Here is a 21,127-nt window from a genome sequence, read left to right as displayed (position 1 = left end):
ATTTAGTTTGGATATAGTATATAATTAGATGGAGCTCAGTCATTACCATGTATAGTTAAATCATTGCCAACCGTCCATTGTAATTATGTCTAGTGTCTCCGGGCATCCTGACAGGAATGTGTAAGACTAGAGGGAGTATTTCACTGTGAATGTGTCCTGTAATGGCCATTACTGGCAGTATGAGGCCACCGCTAGTAGTGGAGGAGAAACTATATTTGAAATGTAGAGTCAGAATCAAGTCCATGGAAACATTTTCAGGTATTTAAAACTGTAAGATTCAGTTTTCACCCCACAGATTGAAAATGTCAATGCTCCTGTGTAGAAAATAATTGATAATGTAATGTGTATATAATTTCATAGGCACCAAATGTTTTTTCTATTTTGATGAAAATGCCATATTTAATAAAATTAAAATATGTAATTCCATCTGCTTATTGGAACACTTTAGTAAAGCAAGTAAGAAATGATAAGACTTCTGATTTGGCTGTATGTTAAGGACATATTATATTACATTTATTAATTAAGAGAAAAGTTCAGATAAAAATTAGTGGAATATGAAACAATGATTAAATAAGTGCCATGAAGAATTAGAAATTATTCTGATGTTGTGAAGTGCATTGTGACATAAAAATGTTTTGAGGACAGAAAAGCAATTCATTTAAGGGGAAAAATAAATTATAAACAGAAATAATGAATGGACTCCTGGTTTTTTGATAATCCAATTAATGAAAAAGAATGACTCATATGAAAGTATTGGAAGGATATCTGAATGACTTACTTATTTGAAATCAAATTCTCTGACCAGTGAACATAGCAAAATCTCATAACATACCAACAATGACACTGATGATTGGTTAATAAATGTCTTAAATTTTGAGCATATAAGGTTAGTTACTACACAGGAAGACTTAAATTGAAATCTCAAATTTCTGTACAAAAGAAGCTTGATAGAAATTCATCACATTGGTCAACTCTTTAGAGAATTTACATGACGTTTCTGATAACAGGTTGTGAAGTTTACAGTTTCTACAAATTTTGAACAACTATGCCAGAGTAAAGACAAATTATCCTCTTGGTCTCTGTATAGGGAATCTTATAAAATCATTCAAAAAGTCAAGCAAAGAGTACTCAGTCAAAAAATATAGGAAATATGGTATAACAGAAGTGTTTCAGACTTTTAATTAAAATGTTATTTTTTTGGATTGTGTGTATTTATGGTATTTCTTAGTCTTTTAATATTTTGTTGATTTTTTTTCATTTCAAATATGTATTCACTTTCATTTCTAATTTGTAGTCTTTCTTTTAAATCCTCTAATTTTTAGAAGCTTTAGGCCCCTCAAAACCTAGATTTGCCCCTGTTAAGAGGATAGAGCATGGATGCAAGTGGGATCTGATGGGATTGGCGGGGCATGGTTTAGAGGGACTGTGTCTTTCTGAAGAGGTAGCAAGATCTGATGAAAGGCATGGAGAGAACCTTATGAGTGTTTGTGGGAAAGAGCAATTCAAGTAGGATTCCTGTAAATTTAAAGGCCCTATTGTGGGAATAAATCTGGTGTGCTTATTAAAAGGAGACAGTGAGGTTGGCGGGGTGGGGGGTTGGTGATGAGTTTGAAAAGGAAAGCAAGGGCCAAATTATATAAGACCTGGATAGGAATTTAAGGAATTTATATTTTGATTCTAGTTATAATGGGGTTACCATTGGAGAATTTATCGTATTTTCAGGCTAGCAGTGAACTCTTTGATGTACTCATTTGGAGACCCAGGCTTCTTTCATCTTTTAGGTCTGTCATCCTGTTGTGCTTTATTCTCACATACCAGCCATATCAGGATGGAGAAATAACCTGCATACTAGCTTTCTTAAAATATCTATCACAGAAAAGCATCCATTCTAAAATTCATTTTCCTTTGATGAGAATTTAGTTACATGTAATTGCAAGGGAGCCACATGCGTTACTATGGAGGGTGAGAATGAATTTTGGTTAGGAAATTTGGTATTGCTGCCACATTAATACTTATGTATTAGGGCCTAAGATCTGATTTATTCTAACTTATACTTAGTGTATCATTTTAAGGTTATACTATGGTTTAATGTTTAACCATTCTCTTATTGCTAGATTAGTTTCGAAGTCCTTGGTGTCAAATGCAAGGCTGCAATAAACAACCTTGTTACATCTCCTTGAGATGTTAGGGCAGCTAACAAAAAGTGTAATTGCTGTATAGTAAGGTATAAGCACTTAAAAAAATGTGCTAAATACTGTGAAATTGTCCTTCAAGAGTTACTCTCATCATCAGGGGATGAATATGTTCTTTTTACTACCTTCCTCATTAATACTTGATGTTGTTTTTGATAATCTTTCAACTGAAAAATGTTTTCTCATTGTTTTTGATTTGCATTTCCTTTATTATTGATGAAGCTGAACATCTTTTTGTAAGTTTTTGGCAATTATTTCTACTATGAATTGTCTATATGTTATCATTTTTTTCTCTTGAAATTGTTTTTTTTTAAATATCTGGTTATTATTTTAATCCTTTGGGTCTTCTGTTTCAAAAATAATTTCCTAGTTTGTTGCCAGTTAAGAAAAAATTTTAATACTATTTGTTATATATGGTGTTTCTATATTGTTTCAGTATAGGAATGAAAAATTTTGATATCTTGAACTTTATATTACTGGTTTCCAAACTATTCTGTGGAAGCAAATATTACACAAATTCTATAAACTAGTGTCTTAGAATTTTGATGTTTATTTTTTATTTTCTTTTTGTTTAAAAAATTTCAGATCTACAGTTGAGAAGATAGTACAATGAATACCTGTATACTCTTCACTTAGACTCACCCATTGTTAACATTTTGTTAGTATTTTGCCACTTTTTTTTACTTTGTATATCTATATTTGTACTTATATCCATATCTACATTTACATATATATATAAATTTCTTTTGGTTACACACTGAAAAACTAAAATTCATATTTCCTGACATGTAACTGCTAAATACTAAACATGAATGATGTAAGAATAAGATTTTTTTTCATATATAAGCATATATGTTATTATACCTGTGAAAAAGAGGTTGGCTTTCATTTCTCCCTTTATGCAGTACTTTCATTTTGTATTATGTAAATCTTAGCTTTCATAATGGTCTACACAGGGGTGCAGAGTTTTGAACTCACATTTCCCAGAGAACTTTGAAATATCTGTCAATGGGCATGTGATATTGCTCCAAGAACGAATAGCACTAGAAGGCCTTTATAGTTCAATACAAAGCTTAGTTACAAATATGTATCCCAGTATTTGTAAACTGATACCTATTTTACTTTATTTTATTTAACTTAAAAGATTTTTTTTGAGAAGGGCAGAGGGAAAGGGAGAGAGAGAATCTTATGTATTCCAGTGTGGAGCCCTACATGGGGCTCCATCTCATGACCATGAAATCATGACCTGAGCTGAAATCCAGAGTCAGATGCTTAACTGACTGGGCCCCTGATGCTTTTTTAATGAAAGAGGAAATTTTAGTGGGAAAAGAGAAAAATGTGATGCCAAATGAGGAAAAGAATCAACAAGCAAAAAAAAAAAAAAAAAAAAGAATAATCCTGTGAATGAAAGACTTTGAACATAAGTGATTATGGTCAATAAAATAACATCGATTATTTGTGTAGTATTGCCATGAATCTACACACTGTCACTTCTAAGCTGGTTTTGCCACTAGCATCTTTGCCATAAATGGTGGTGAAAATACTGACCACAGTGTCAATAATACTAATAGTCATTTATGTAGTTAATGAATCAGTAAGTGTTTTATCTTGAGCGTATTCTGTTACAGATAATGTTTCTACTCATTTTAAGTTTTGGGTATTTTTAGTTTTATACATTTATAATAAGTTAACAGTTGTTGGAAGCTGTTAGTGATTTAGCTTTGGATCGAACTGTTCCAATATATCTTTTAAAAATTTCTCATTGAACTGCTTACTTATCTTTATGCATCAAGATTTTCTTAATATAATCTAACCAAAACAGTACAGAAATAAGTTGCTGAAACTGATAAAAACTCAATGATTACATATTTTTGTATTTATTAGCCCATTGCCTTATTAATTTTCTTTATGTAAATATAATTCATGAAATCTAACTCATAAAAATTTTATACTAATAACATTGTTCCTATATTTCAAATGTTGGAGTTCTATATAAGATTTCATTTGGAAAGTGTTCAATTAAGGGAAAAAGTTGAAGATCTCTAGCTTCTATTAATAGCATAAGGTAAACATTTTCTGTTTGGTTAGTATTATTATTTGCCATGGATGACTGGCTACTTCTTTAACTCAGAGTAAGTATTGTACTTCTTTATTTATATATAGTACATCCTCAGACATTGCTCTTCAAGGTTTCTGACTGGTCTGAACCCACTTGTTATAGAAATTAGCAATTCTAGCTCCAAAGTGATTAAAAGCCTTACAATAAAATATAAATTCCATAGAATATGTTCTGGGTAGTAAAACAATTTAAAATGTTTTTTGATAAAACTAAATTTTAATAATATATACTTTTCTTTTTAAAAGGTAGGATATTATGACCATAGTTTTAGTTTTGGATAATGTAGGGTTTCCAGTTTGAATCTCAGTTATTATAAAGTGATGCCATTAGAGAGACTTTATAGTTTAAGTCATCCCTGACTTTTAGAAATAGGTCAGTGTCCTATGCCATTTTTCTCCAGGATTTCCTCTTTCCCACACCCCTAATACCTATTAAAACCATTATTATCCTACATTTTATAAATAGGGAAAAAGGTTCTGCTTCCCTCTTTCCCATACCTATTATTATACACAAACAGAAGGTGTTATTAGGCATTTATAAAGCATTACTTTCTATAGTTTGTAGTACAAAGAAAATCGATGTATTCTTGTATTGACTGTGCTTTTGAAAACTCTAGTTCCTGCCCTGCCCCTCCACCTGGTTTGGAATCACTGCTTTGTGACTGTAAGGCCAGTCTGCCTTTGATATAACTCCCTGTTGATCACCCGGGGTTGACTGAATAAACTGCTATGTATAAAAGGAATCTTGGGACTGACTATTGGGTTTGCTGTTTGCATGTTTTGGTTATTACTCTTGTAGTTAATTGAATAGAGTACTGTAGTACTCTACTTGCTCTAAAGAGATGGAGTAATGATGCCATCTTGCTTATTAGGCAGAAACTAGTATAAAAAAGGGCTCTTTGTTTTACTACAGAGCCAGCTTAATTAGAAAAAGTAGAAGTGCTAATGGTTTTGAAAATATGATAATTCTCAAGTCATCCCTCTGGCTTGACTATTTCTCGTTATCAGTGGCAAATTCAATGCTCTTTTACGTAGTGAAGTTATGTTGTAATCTGAACTAGCTTTCCATTTTGGCTAGTAATTTAGTGGAAAATACCACTTTTCTAGACAGAATTCTTCACTTTTCTTTTGGGGCCATTTCACTGCACCGTGGAGGAAATATGCAGAGAGGAAATAACTAGATGCTGATTGCCATAAATTAGATTACATCAGGTAGGGAACATTTTAATTATTGTTATCTAGCTATGTATGTTAAGACTGTATTTGATTTTGCTTTCATCTAAGCTGTAAAATGGAAAAAAATGAATTGTCTGTCTCTACACATATTAAAACTTTTTTATAATCCATAGAAGTTGACATAGCAAACTGAACATAGTTGGGTGGTTCTCCAGTTACACCCCACTCCTTCCTTCCTTCCTTCCTTCCTTCCTTCCTTCCTTCCTTCCTTCCTTCTAGTTTTTCTTCTTCTTTCTCTAGTTTTTACCCTGTAAATGGTTTTCCTCACTTACAAGTAAATCATTCTTTTTTTTTTAATGTTTATTTTTGAGAGAGAGAGAGAAAGAGCACAAGTGGGAGAGGGGCAGAGAGAGAGAGGAAGACACAGAATCAGGCTCCAGGCTCTGAGCTGGCAGCACAGAGCTTGATGCAGAGCTCTAACTGACAAACTGTGAGATCATGACCTGAGCCAAAGTAGGACTCTTAACCGACTGAGCCACCCAGGCGCCCCAGTAAATTCATTCTTAGTGGAGCTGGTTCGCAAAGAGATGGGACTGTGGTAGCAAGTCAGCAGGAGATTATTATGCTGACATTTTTAAGTGAGCAAATGGATGTTTATTTATGAGGTGATGACTTGTTTAAGACAGTATTGCCTGCTGAGAGTTGTGTGACCTAGTGCCCAGATGCGTTGATTTCCTAATAGTGTCTCTGTGCTATGATGGGTCATGCACATCTGGATCATTCTTCTTAATTGACTAAGGTGATACATTTCTTTTACCTTTTGAGAGTTAAACATATCAAAAGGCAAGTCAATTTATTAGATACTCTCTTAGAAGGTGAAAATAAATGTGCCTCATCACTAGTAAAGTTTATTTTGGCTGCTGTGTCAATCTTCTTAGAAAGTTTATGTATGCATGTATATATGTTTATTCTTGAGAGAGAGGAGGGGGAGCAGAGCATGAGTGGGGGAGGGGCAGAGCGAGAGTGAGACATAGAATCTGAAACAGGCTCCAGGCTCTGAGCTGTCAGCACAGAGCCCCATGTGGGGTCAAACTCACGAGCCGTGAGATCATGACTGGAGCTGAAGTTGGATGCTTAACCGACTGAGCCACAGAGGCACCCCAAAAAGTTTATTTTAAACATCAAATTATAAAAGTTTCCTGAACTTTCTCTCCCCCTCCCCCACCTTTTTTTATGGGGTTGGGGATGACAAGAGTGGTAGAGAAATCCATTGGAAACTGACTACAATGACTCTTCCTTTACCTTCTGACTAGTAAACATTATAGGCTATATAGACTTATTCTTGAGATATCACTATTACTAATGTCTTTTTTGCAGTTTTCCTTTGAATAAATTGATATGTAAAAGTAATTTGCTGTAAAGCCTTTATTTCTGAATTTTCCTGATGACTAAAAAACCTTTTAAAAACATTTTGCACTTATTTGAGCTAAAATGGTTATTAAAAACACATACATTGGTTTTATTTAGATAAGCTTTTTATTAAAGAAAGTTATTTAGAATGTGGAAGTACATTGTTAGAATAATTGAATGGGTAACTTTGGTTAATGGTTATTTATTAATGTGTTACAACTTAAACATATCTATGCATTCAGTCTTTATTTTTCCAAATCTTTTTCTTATGTTGTAGGGCTTTTTGTTTGTTTGTTTGTGGGAAAGAAGATATATAAAACAGTAATCATTACTGTATTTTTAACCGTTGTCAACTTGAAAATCAGTGCTTAAATTTAAAACAAAATTTAGTGCTATTTAAGTGTAGAATTCCTAAATGTATAGTTCCCTCTTCTGTCTTTTCAGAGCTATTGCACCATATTAAATTTTTCAAATTAATTTCAACAAGTGTTCAAAAATCACCAATAGACTTAAATTGCTGTTTGATTCTTTGAAGTTTGAAGGACTTCTGTGTCTGCTACCTGTATCTTTAGTATTTCTGTTGAGGTTGGAATTTGGAATAGGCATCATCAGAAGTTATTTGTAGGAAATAGGAGAGATTGGGGTAGAAAGTAAGTGACACAGTGAAGAAACATGCAGACAGTTTCAGAATATAGGAAAGCTAATGTGGTTTCTCCAAGTCAGTGGCATGAGAAAGAGGGACATGGGAAGTTACTATCAAGTAAAAGAGATATAAGAAACATAGTAACCGCAAACAAAGAATGGTTCTTGTTTGGATTCTTTTTTAGGTCAAATTACCTAGAAAAGACACTTTTGAGATGATATTGGAAATATAAATATTGACTGGTATTAGTTAATACCATAGAAATTGTTAATATGAGTTGTGATGTCAGTGATTTTGTGAGTATATAAAGCAATGGATAAATTATTTAAATATACATGATATATGGGTGGGTGGGAGAAGGAGCGACTTTATGTCTAGGATTTACTTTAAAATATCTCAAAAAAGAAAAAGAGACAAAGGTAAAAATATTGGTAATATCTTGGATAACTGTTGAATATGGATGATGAGTGGGTATATAGGAGTTCATTATGCTTTTCTACTTTTATATATAATTGAGATTTTTCATTAAAAAATAAAGTTTTTGTGACCACTGACCACATTTTTGCTGCCACTACTAACATTTAGAAAATATTCTTAAATGTAAAAAAATTGTATTTCTAATAAGAGAAAATGTGTTTCTCTAACCATTTCATCCTTCCTCCCCCTCCAGCACCCACCTTTCCTTTCCAGTTGTCACCACCTGCTATGGTATTTGTTTGGTTTGTTGTGTGTCTTCTCCCCCTGGAATATAAATTCAAAGAAGGCTGGAAGGATTTTTATGTTTTGTGCATTGTTACATCTTCATTATCTATACCTGCCTAGCATATAGTAGGTGCTTAGTAAATAGTTGAATGATTGAGTGAGTGAGAACCAGAGCTCAAGGACATGGGGTTTGATTAAGGACAGAACCAAGGAGATCCTCTTTCAAAATTCCTGTGGCTGGGGCGGGGTGGGGGTGGGGTGGGGTGGGGTGGGGTGAGGTGAGGTGGGGTGGCGCCTGGGTTGCTCAGTTGGTTAAGTGCCTGATTTTGGCTCAGTCCATGATCTTATGGTTTGTGAGTTCGAGCCCCATGTTGGGCTCTGTGCTGAACTCTTGCTCAGAGCCTGGAGCCTTCTTCAGATTTTATGTCTCCTTCTTTCTCTGCCCCTCCTCTGCTTGTGCTCTCATTCTGTCTCTCCAAAATAAATAAATGTAAAAAAAAAAAAAAAAAAAAAAATCCCTGTGGGGTTTTAGGCTCAGGCCATGATCTCATGGTTTGTGGGTTCGAGCCCCACGTTGGGCTCTGTGCTGAACTTTTGCTCAGAACCTGGGGCCTTCTTCAGATTCTGTGTCTCCTTTCTCTGCCCCTCCTCTGCTTGCACTCTGTCTCATTCTGTCTCTCAAAAATAAATAAATGTAAAAAAAAAAAAAATTAAAAAATCCCTGTGGGGTTTACTGGGGGAAATGTGGGCTAGTACATAAAAATTTGGGGGATAAGAAGCCTTCTCTTTCCTGTTTGACTATATCAAACATTCAACTGTTCTCAGCTACAGAAATTACTCTAATTAACTTATTATAGTGTAAGTTTTCTAATTGTCTTTCATATAGTCTTGAAAGGTTTTTTCCCCATAACCAACTTTTTATTACTGAATGCCAATCCCTTCTTGAGATGTGTTTTATTTAAAGTTTATGTATTTCTTCTCAAGAAAAAAAATATTTAAAACTAGTGATTTTTGTACAGGCATGATGAATTTTAGAAACTGTTCTTATGGTTTCTTTTTATATTAAAAATATATAATCTCATATTTTCCATTTTTCTAACAATGGATTTTGTCTCTTTTTCATTGTATGTATGTTACTAGTAGTTATCCACTACTTAAAAAATAGGTGTTGGTTTTTAATAGTACTGTGAAACACAGCCAATAATAATTGTACTTAATAAATAAGATGACTGAAAGTTAAGTATTAAAAGTGACATCAGTGAAAATTGAAAACATTTTATATTTGCTTTTCTAAATGAATATTTTTAGGATTACTGCTTTTAAAATTACTAGGGTAATTTTTTTAACCAAAAACTGTAAGCCTTGATTTAAGGGAAAAATGTAAGCAGAGAATTGAGTGAGTCTCATTTTTTTTTTTCTGGTCTGGGTACCCATTTACACCCTTAAAAATTACTGAAGACCTCAAAGAGCTTTGATTTATTTAGGTTACGTATCTCAGCATTTACCCTGTTAGAAAGTAAAACTGAGAAGTTTTGCAAGTATTCATTTATTAACTTGAAAAATAATAGCTAATTACATGTTCACACAATTAACATATTTTTGGGGAAATAGCCATATTTTTCGAAACAAAAAATTAATGAGATAGATGATGTTGTTTCACATTTCTTTAAAGTCCAGCTTAACAGAAGACAGTTGAATTCTCATATCTGCTTCTGCATTCAGTCTGTTGTGATACTACATGCCATGTGGGTTGAGGAAAACTTCAATGTATATTCATTAGGTATTGAGAGTGAAAAACACAAATATTGTCTTAGTATCATGAAAATAATTTTGATCCCATAGACTCCATGTAAAGGTCTCAGGGGCCCCCAAGGTCCATATTTTGAGAACTGCTGGAATTACTTCTCACTGGGATGCTATATGTGGCAGGATAGTGTATTAAATGAAAAAGTAGTTTTAAATAATGTAATAGTGTCAATTTGATAAGTTTTTGTTTGATACATTTTAGTTTAAAGGAACTATTGAAGTTAGCTTGTGCTTACTTACATACATAAATCTGGGCACTGAGCAGCCCTCACCTACAGGGTTGTAGTTGTGGATTTCACATCTTTTGGACTACCATGTAATTAGGATGGTCACCTTATTTCTTAGAGAAGTAGAAATTCAATAGAAAGGTTAAAATCTTTAAAACAAGTTTTTGATATTTAGAGTTACTTGCAATTAAGGGGGAAAGCACACTTTAAAATGCAGTTAGTTTGTTAAAAATAATCATGATGCTTAATTGTCATTGGTGAGCACGTATTAACATTTCCCCTTCCTTTTACACTTATCTATAGCTAGACGATTAAAGATACTGTTTATATCTAAATATTGTTGTTTTTCTGATAGTTTTAAAAGCCTTTTCTTTGTGGATTTGCTTTCTTCCTCCATCTATATGCAACCTAGGAATCAATAGTACATTAGGTCAGCTGACACTGAAGGAAAAATAATAAATGATGAAAATAGCCCTTATTGCTTACATTCTATTTTAGTTATAACTCATATAAGATCCAGAGGGTATTGGTGGGGGGATGAAACATTACACCTCAAGTTATTTCACAAGTCAGCTTTACTTTGGGATCTTTTATGCTTTTGTTTAAAAACAACATTGATGTTGGGTAGCTAATAAAATAACTTACTCTCATTATGCATTTGGTGGGGATTTTTATTGATGCTTGTTTGTAAGCTTAGACAAAGATTTATTTATAGGCTTTTGTTAATTATAAAGCTAATAGAAATCAAATTATTATGGGCATGCTATACATTTGTTGACAGTGTAAATTGTATGAGGTTTTAATGCTTGGTACATTGTTCTTATGTTAGTAAGGTGTTATGTTAGTAAGGTTAATTTTTCATACCTCCCTTAGCTTCCCAATCTCACATATTTGATAGGAGGAGTACATCAGCAGCAATAAGACCTTTTTCCCCCAGCATGTCTGACATGCATCTGAAAATGTGACAGAGGAGCTTTAGCTAGATTTTAGAAGTTCTTTTGTTAAATCATATGAGAAACTTAAACTGATAGGACTTCACATTTTTCACATAATGTGTTCTTTTGATGAATAGCTGTATAGCAGCAGCACAGGAAAAGCAGAGTTCTTGGCAATACCAGCTCAATTGCATCTGCAGATGAGGATTTAAAATTCTCTGCAGCAGACAGTACCTCCAGCAGGCGAGTAAAAGGTTACTGCATTATTTTGCTTGTTTGTTTCCATAGCCTTTATCTACAAAAGAATTTTTTAAAAAATTTCAGTGTGAAATGCATGCCTGTTTTTAGATGTTCTGGAAATTGATTTAAGTATAACAGGAATCTCAAAAGGGCAGTGCAAGGTGAAGGAAGAGGCAATGCAATACTGGCTCTTTTAAGCTTTAAATCAGAAACGAAATTGAGCATGAGGCATACACAAATAAGGAACCTTTCATTGCCACAGAAAACAGGAAGTTTTAAAAATGTACATTTTCATTCAAGGTGTTTCTTATTACATTTAGTTTTTACACTATCTCCCTCAAAAAAAGTGCTAACAGAGATTGGTAATCATTGGTCTGTGAATGTTCATTAAGTTACAGTTATTTGAAATATGATTATTTGGGAAGACTTTAAAGTATTTATGTGAATGTCACCCTCCCTTGTCCTGGAAACTTAATGTGAATCATAACATGGTATAAATAAATATCTTTATACATTATTGGCAAAAGAGGATGCTTAAGTACAAAAGATACTATAGTGTGGCTGACATAGTACAATTGTTTATGTTTTCTGGGTGGTTTTTGCGTCTACTTCATAAGATGCAAATAACCAAGTGAGAGAAGATTCAGTATCAAAACAACCAGGTTTTTGGTGGCTTTTCTCTGTGTTGTCCATACCTATATGTATCCACGTGCCCTTTTCTTTTCATTAAAACTCTTCTAACGTTTATGATAGCAGGGGTCTCCTTGGATTATCTTGCTTATTTATTCCATCATTACTTACACCCCTATTTTTGCTATAGAATTTTATCACTCCATAGTTCTCAAGTTTAACTACAGTATTCACAGGGAATTTTTTTACTTTGCATATCAACCACCGTCCTGCCCTCTCCCAGCAATACTCAAAAGATTTTTATCATCTACTAAGTTTTGTTTTAAAAAAAATACACATGCCTATGTTTTTGTATTTTAGATCAAATAATAAGATAGAAAACAATTCTGTAAATCTATAACATAGAAGTAAAACCAGTAGATTATTCTTACTGTGACTGTTTGGCAGACTTCTTGAATCGTAGAGTCATAAAAGGTCAGCAGTTCTGATTGGTAAGTTAAAGAATCCGTCCAGTAATTTGCTCCCTGTTGTTTCTCAAAGCAATGCAGCAGCAGTTCTTTTCCAGATATTGAGCAGTTCTTGAACAGTGTGTATGAGGACAGGGAGGGGTGGGGCTCATTCCCGTTGGTTGTTGAAATAGTGTGCATTTACAGAGGGAACAGGTTGGATAGGCTGAGCTGAAGGAGTAGGCAAACAGATCTAAACTGATGGAGGACAGAAAGAGTGGTTAGTATAATTTCGGGGTGTAATATCTTGAGTTTGCTCCTTTGTTAAGTACTTGGGCTTTAATATAAAACAGTTTGAAATATTAAAGCACCTTACCTTATTTCTAAAGAGTAGCCGGGAGACTTCTGTTTTTAATGTCGACTTTTTCTTGGCGATGAGTTTGTGTCTGGTATCTTCCTTCTGATAGGAAGCTGATGTTTTATTCTTTTTTAACAGTGTTTCTTTCAGCCAGAGAGCTGCAGAATGAGGCAGTTAGCCAATTTTGAGTATATATGGGACATTACCAGTTCTGATTTTTTAAGTTAAATTCTCATCTAATGAACAAGTCAATGTGTGGCTGTGGCTGCAGCATTATTTCTTCTTTAATGAAGAGGTTGAGCCGTTCGACCTGCTGCTCCGATCTGTTCTCTTGTAGCCATACCTCAGACCAGTTGCAGAGATTATCCATCGAATGTCCCAGGCAACCAAAGGTAACTACATAGATTTATTTCAAATAAAAATATACAATTAAAATGGATGCATTATAACTAGGACCATATGATTAAAAATAAAAGACCAATTAAAGATGTTCTTAGCAGTTTTCTTGACCTTGCAGTAGCTATCCAATATCATTTTGTCATCATCAGATTGTGTAGCAATGGAAATGCACTGCAGTAATTGATTTTGTAATAGGATCAGGTGATTTACTAGCTGCACTGACAACCACTTGCTTGCTTGCTCTGAGCTGTGGAGCACTCTAATGGATGTTGTGATTGCAGCCTGAAGTTGATGTGAGACTGCTGGCCACTTAAAGCAGCAGTGCTTATTTTTTTAAATTAGAATAGTAAGTTTAAGAAAATTTTCTTTGCTTTAAGTTTGGGTAGCCTTAGTAATTTTATAGCTAATTTGAGTGCCCCCATGACATTTTAGAGATTATATATTATTTCATTCATCAATCCATAAAAAGTTCATTGGTACTAGTCATCTTGAGTATAAGGAAATGTACAGGAAATGCTCCCTGCTATTAGCTCAGCCTCAACATATGTATCAACATAACTCTGGTACTGATCATGAGAGTATCTCTCTAAAATATAGGATTTGTGTTAACTATCCTGTGTCATATAAGTGAAACAATATTGTTAGCATTTGTAAATTTTTTCAGTTTCAAATTCTAGCTGTATAGATTACAATAATGGAATTATGGCAAATTCTTGTATTAGTGAGTTGTAGTTGAGTTGTTTTGTATTCCTTTTTTGGTCTTTTGCTTTGTTAGTGGTTTCATAGATATAACAACATTTAGGAAGTCTGAGTCAGACCAATTTTAAAGTATATTGATGACAACATATAGTAGCTATTTTAAAGTAACTTTTAAGAATACAACAAAGTAAACACTTAACATCCAAGATTATTAATTTTCAGTGATTATAATCTAATAATTTTTTTCATCTTCTATGCCTTTGAAACAAATACTTTATTACAAAATACAGGACTAAAGCTAAAGCAGAATAGAACTGCCATTGCAGAAAGAACAGTGAGACTCAGGTACCCCAGACTTTGCCCACTTTAAAGTTTTGCTTGGGGCTTTGCATAGGAAAGAAAATGAATCTCCTTTCCCTTTCTCGCCAACTCCTCTACCTCTCTATAGTACATAAAGTGGTTTGTACAGAACATGATGTAAAAACACTGAGTTCTCTGTTCTTCACTAGTTTATATTCTGTAACTACATTTATGTTTTTGCCATGATAGGGATACATTTTCTTTCAGTCACACCCAAAAATATTTACATTAGTTAAGTAATGTTAATAATTTGCTATAGAACAAATTGAGCATGAAGTTGCCGTTATGTATGATATTCAAACTGCCATGTGAAGACAGCTTTTCCTTCTCATGTACTTAAATACTTGGTGGTAATGTTTCTTGAAAGATGTAAATATTACCAATATAATTCTGCACTTTATTCTGAATTCAGATACTTCAAACATTAATTATGGAAGACTGTAATATAATTTAACAACTAGTATTTGTAATCTTCTATTATTCAATAAGTAAAAAGTTTATAGCCACCCTCCCACCCCACCCCCCATCCCCATAAAGAAAAACAATCTTCTGTGAACACTGTAACATGAACATATCATTTGGGATTTGGTCGAGGATGTATCTAAATTTCATATATATTGAAATGTTAAATGGTGGATTAACAACAAATAAATCATTAATATAAGTTTCATTGGAGTGGTGGACATGAAAGCTTGCTTCCAATGTGTTGAGTAAATGGAGGAAAGGCAGTGAGTATCAGAAATGTTGACCACATCTTAAAAAGGCTTGCTTATGAAAGATAGAAGGTACTATGAATGTTCTATATTAGACAGTAATTCATGTAAAATAAATAGGTAATACTTTGTGAAGTTCAAGCCCTAGGAGAGCTGCCTTTTCTTAAGGGCCCTGGATCAAGCATCAAAAGACCTGGATTTAATTATCCTCTGCCACTAATCTCCTTGATGACCTTGATCAATTTATATATGAACGTTTTTATTTAATTTCCTTAAATATACTCTTAAAGAAGGCAAATAATACTTGATCTGGAGGCTGTAGAAATTGGAGTTAGGAAGAAGGATGAAATTTCTTAAAGAATCAGGTTCTGGGTGATATTGAAATGTTTCCATTTGCTTATTTCATCTCCTTTTTGGGGGGCGGAGTCGAGCATATTTCAGCTAAGAAAATGGTTTTATCTTTTTCATATCCAGTATTCTCTAAATGTTTAAGAGAACAAATTTGGGACTAAATTCTAGCATTACCAGTTTTCCCTAATGCTGTCTAACAGTGTTGTTAAAAAGTTTATTTCAGTTCGTAGCATATTTTTTTTTTAGTAATTTTTTTTTTGTTGTTGTTGTTTTTAAAGGCAGGCTTTATGTTAGTAGTGCTCTTTCCATATATGGTCTATCAGATAAGATGTATACAGTTCTCTTTGTTGTTTAAGCAAAGTGATTGGTGGATTGATTGAATTAGGTGCTTTCAGAGTGATGATGATATCATAATAATTACAACAAACATTTGTTGAACTCTTAATTTGGATCATATGCATTTCTATGTTAATTATGTCATTTAAGAGATAGGTATTATTGTTATTTTTAAAGATAAGGAGGGAGGGGAAGGTGGGTGATGGGTATTGAGGAGGGCACCTTTTGGGATGAGCACTGGGTGTTGTATGGAAACCAATTTGACAATAAATTTCATATATTGGAAAAAAAATAAAGATAAGGAAACTAGGCTCAGAGAGGTTATAGCATTTAAATCACACAGCTAGGAAATAACCTGTGTTAAAATTCATACTTAAAAAAATATATATCATATATATTTTTTGCTGCAGAAGAGATTGAGTGTAAGGTATAGGTATATATTTAATTATAGTAAAATACTGTAATATATTTTTAAAGTATTTTCACTTTCAGTTAAGCAGTGATTTGCAGAGATGAAGCGAAGTTTTGGTCTGAAGACATTACATGATCACCTAATATTTGTATCTTGAATAAGAAATAACTGATGTATTTACCTCTTACTTAGCTATTTGGAGTATTTTTATGTGTTGCAGTAATTATTCATATAAAGCATTTGTATTTCATGTGCAGTCATGTTTCTCAAAGTATAGCTCAGAGATCACTTTGCATCTGTGTCACTTGTGGTAGTTAAAAGCACAAATCTACATCAGAACCTCTTGACAGAATCACTGGAATGAGATCCAGGGATTTTCATTTTTAAACAAGCCTCTCAGATGATTCTTATGCATACCAAATTTTGAGAACCATTGATATTGAAAATGTGCTCCTTTTTTACCTTTCTGTGTATGTTGCCTGTCAGCTTTCCTTTCTCTAAGAATTAGCTTACAAATCACAGATGATTTATAAAATCATCTCTCACACCGTTAAAAAAAAAAGTTTTGAGACAGAATGAGCAATTTCATATACTAATGGTGAAATGTAAATTGGTAATGTTAATTCTTTTATGGTAGGCATTTTAGGAACATGTTTAAGTAGTACTTAAAATGTTCATAAACTTTGACTCAGTAGGCCTACCTCTAGGAGTTTATCTCAAGGATATAATTCAGAGATTTGCAGAAAGATTTAGGCACACGAATCTTCATAGACTAGCATCATTTTTAAAGGTGAAACACTGAAAACTAAATAAATGAAGGTGAAACACTGGAAATAATTCAGTGTCAAATATCAAGGAGATGGGTAAATGAGTTTATTATATCCTTTTGTTTGAGCCACCTTCCAGCCTTAAGATGTCATATTGGGAAGAATATTGAAGATGTAGGAAAATGCTCATAATATAAAGTTTTGAAAGAATATAAAGTTGTATTTATACATCCATATGCATATAGTGCATATGGTATTAGGTTGAACTGTATGAAATTGCTGTTTTTGTAGGTCAGTGAATAGTTGAGTATTAGCATTTTTATGTAGTTTAATCTATTATATTAGTTTTGGAAATATGTATTTGTCACACGTTGTTGAGAGGGAGACCAGGAGGAAATACAACAAATTTATAAAGTGATTATTTCTGGATGTTGAGATTATAGATAAAGTCTCCTTCTTTATATGTCTGCGTTTTTCAAGTTTTCTACTAAGTCTTTGTTTTGACCTTTATAATAGAGCAAAATATGTTGCTAACAAAACCAATTATTAGAAATAATTGCTAAGCTTCTGTGGAATGCCCCAAGTAAAATTTTGTAGATTTCTTTTAAGGAAGCATAAGGACTCCCTCTGTACTTAATCTCTTACCTCTTTTATTTGCTGTCGAGTATATTTCTGCAAATGTGTATATAAACCAGTATCTACCTACCAAATTTTGATTGGATTTAAATCTGCAGTGGAAAATATACTTTGAAAGGAGAAGAACATCAATTTTACAAGTGTTTCTTTGTCAATAGGCTTAAAGATTACTGATCATATGCAGCAGTCTGTTGGGTAGCCACTTTAAGCAAAAAAGCCATTTGAGTTTTTGCTTAAAATTTTAAATTAAAATTGCTAAATTTGTATAATTAAGTTAATTATAAATTAATGTGATTTTAATTAATTTATAAAACTAAGTAGAGTTTTTAAAATTGGTTATGTAATGTATATATTATCTTTGGTTTTAAAAAGTTAACTGTTCTTATTTGAGAGGAAGGTAGTCCTCCCCACCCTCATTTGCTTTAATGGTTCGGTTTTAAAATTATGGCTTAATAAGAATTATATCTATCATATTCTAATTTATCACCAAATACCAGATATTGGATGCTTTATGTATGTTCCCTTTTAATTCTTACGTAAAACCCACTCATTAAGTATAAGCTTCATTTTAGAGTTGAGACAATTACAAGTGTACTTGAGATTATTTGAAGTGGTGTATTTGGGTTTTTACTTCAGTAATGTCTGACTTCAAGGCCCATGTTCTTATCCTTGATATTATCCAGGTCCATCTGAAATGTATATTATGCATTCATAAATGGGAAACAAGGAAAACTGTAGTATAAGCCTTCCTAATTCAGAATGTCAAAGAGTGGAGGAAAATAGAAAATGAGTAATTATTTCTTGTTTTTATTCAGTCACTTGTTATACTCTAATCTGGACAGTACATGTGTGATTTCTAACATTTACTCATAGCCTGCTAATAGCTAATTTCTTGTGCAAATCACTGGAAATCCTAAAATGGAAACCGAAAATTGCCTTCTGGGAGTTTATGCTCCTAATGGGAAAGGCAGATAACATAAGAGGTATTTAATAAGGTATTTCAGAACATAGGTATGGAATAGAAACTGTTGGAGCATAAAGATGTTAATTCTGTTTGAGAGTAGTGGTGAGAGGTACTTGGGAACCTACCTTAGAAGACGTTAATTTTGAGGGAGCCGTAGATTTTATTCTTTCCATAGGTCCTGGGAATCTGCATATTAACAAGTATTCTTGTCCCTTAAGTGTTCTTTAATCCCATTGAAGTTTGAGAACCACCACTGTAGGTGGCTGTTGAATCAATGATAGTGAATAGCTTGAGGACAGTATGTAGAGTGAGAAAGGAGAAGCTAGAAACCTAAAAGCAGTAGTATTTTAGCAAAGAGAGGTTTAAGGCTAGAGAGAAGGAGAGTTTCATAGTTACTAAACTGCGTATATGAATTAGGCAATGGAAGGTCCTAGGAAAGTAGGCATTGGAAAGAGAATGCATCAAAGGAGAAACAGGTTGTAATAGTGAATTGGGTTGAAAAGGCCATAGATTTTATTTGTGCATTTTCTAGAGATAACCCCCATATTATTTGCCAAGTAAAATCATTACTCTGGGCTTTACAGTAAATTGTGTCTTATCTCTTTAAATCAGAACTACATGTGTATCATGTACAAATTGACATGAGTAATTGTGGTCTGGCCCCTAGAGGGGTTTATAGACAGTACTCGATAATGCAGCATTGTCATTGGATCAAGATGCTGTTAGATTAGATTGATCTAACAGTTATAATTCATATATAATAAGTGGTGTCTTTTAGTGTCTAGGGATAGGATTGGATGTGACTTAGATTTTGTGAGAATAATCAAGAAAGTAACAGGAGGAAGTTATTTGAAGCTGGAAGAAGAAAGTGATGGAAAAAAGTTATGAGTTACAAGTGTATCCTTTCTGTTTCTCTCATGCTTCCACATTTATTTAATTTTCTTAATTTTATAGATTTTTTTTTTTTTTACCAGTATGTTTAAGTTGTAAGCATATACAGTCACAAATTTTGGAGGAAAAGTCTGAGAATTCTGATTGAGATTACAGCATGCAGGAAAAAAAAAAATGTTCTTTTTTACCCTGAGATAAATAGTAACTAAAAGTCACACTGTTAACCTTTTGAAGATAATGTTTAAGAAACAGGTTAATTTCTAAAAGAAAAACTAAACATAAGTAAGTATGGGAGCAAAGGTTTGCAACATATTCTGTCTCTGTCTCTGTATAGGAAGGAAGTGACTTTCCAAATGTTGGAGTTGACTGTTGTTGAAAGTCATAGCAGTTCATCTTCTAAAGATTGCCTTTTAGAATTCATTTCTTAGAATTATACCTGGGATAATTTTTAGATACAATTTGGTTTAACTGAAGAAGTCCTTGGTTACTGAAAAATACAGATTAGAAATCATTGCCATTTACCTTTGCTGATTACGTATTTTATGATACTGACTTTTGCTTCCCTCTTCATTTTTGTTCTGTGACTAGAGCTTTATTACAGAGTGAATGGAAAAGAAAAACTTTATTTTTATTTTGCAAATCCATGTAGTTGGATTAGAGTGACTCCCTTCTAATTAATAAGGCTTCACTTATGTACATGGTTTTGCATCCAAAAACTAATGTCTTGTACTTGTGATTGTTTATGCAAAGAGAAGCAAGAATGAGTTTAAAGAAATTGAACCTTTAAGCTGGAGGAGAATGATTAATGGAACAAGTTTCTGGAGGAGGTATAGGGGTAGACAAAAGAAAAAAGACTGGTAGTATTAGTCTTGGAAATGATAGGGAACACTTTTTTTTTCCTCAGAGACAGAAGAGAAGGAAGGAGGAGCAGAGGAATAAAATCTTTGGGTTTGAGATGTTGAAAATTGTCAAGAACATAGCTGTGAAAGCTTCAGTCATCTCAATAAGGAGATTAAAATACTCATTTAGCAGTATAAATTCTAGTGTTTAGTAAGCACTTTATGTAGGACAGTTTACTTTTGAAGTCTCTTCTTTTTGATCACAGTGGAAACTATTCTTGATTGGTATTTTATTTTTTTTTTAGTAAGAAAGATAATTTTGCTACTTACATCTTGAAAATTTTGCATAGACGAACATGTTCCATAGTGAATGTTTTTGAAAGCAAGTCATCTAAACTCAGAGCAGTTATTGACCTTTTGATAATCCCTGAGCCAGAATTTGATTCAGAGTGTTACAGCAGTAAGCATGAATTGGCAGAAAGAATGAAGGTGGTATGAATGGTCAAGGTCCACGTGACATTTAATATAAAGTAGGTAGGATGTGATTTGGGGTGGTGGTGAGGGATGCTTAGATTGTATGGGTTTACCAGATTGGTGTACTTATTCTGTTCAAGATAGTATTTTTTTCCCCATTTCCACTAACTTGTATACCCCTTCCTTCCATTTTAAAGTGGTAGGCATGCTCTACTGCTGTTTCTGACTTCAGTGATTTGTAATTCAGGATTTATCTGTTTCAGAACATCATAAAAAGTCTGTTTAAATTCCTAATGTACCAAGTGGCTGTTGACAGATGAATGGATAAAGAAGATATGGTATATATTTATACAATGGGATATTACTTAGCTGTAAAAAAGAATGAAATCTTGTCATCCATATG

At 33.2% G+C, this 21,127-nt stretch overlaps 1 protein-coding gene and 1 pseudogene across 5 annotated transcripts in view; one reads left to right on the top strand and one right to left on the bottom strand.

Annotated features, from left to right (window-relative positions):
- Window positions 1-13,253, bottom strand: part of LOC132692989 (large ribosomal subunit protein eL8-like) — a 32,049-nt pseudogene extending 18,796 nt beyond the window's left edge.
- Window positions 1-21,127, top strand: part of FBXW7 (F-box and WD repeat domain containing 7) — a 226,978-nt gene that overhangs the window by 82,593 nt on the left and 123,258 nt on the right. The gene's annotated exons all lie outside the window — the stretch shown is intronic.

Source organism: Panthera onca, chromosome B1 (assembly GCF_046562875.1).
Source record: "Panthera onca isolate mPanOnc1 chromosome B1, mPanOnc1 haplotype 2, whole genome shotgun sequence".
NCBI classification, from domain to species: domain Eukaryota; kingdom Metazoa; phylum Chordata; class Mammalia; order Carnivora; family Felidae; genus Panthera; species Panthera onca.
This window is presented reverse-complemented; position numbering and strand designations above follow the sequence as displayed.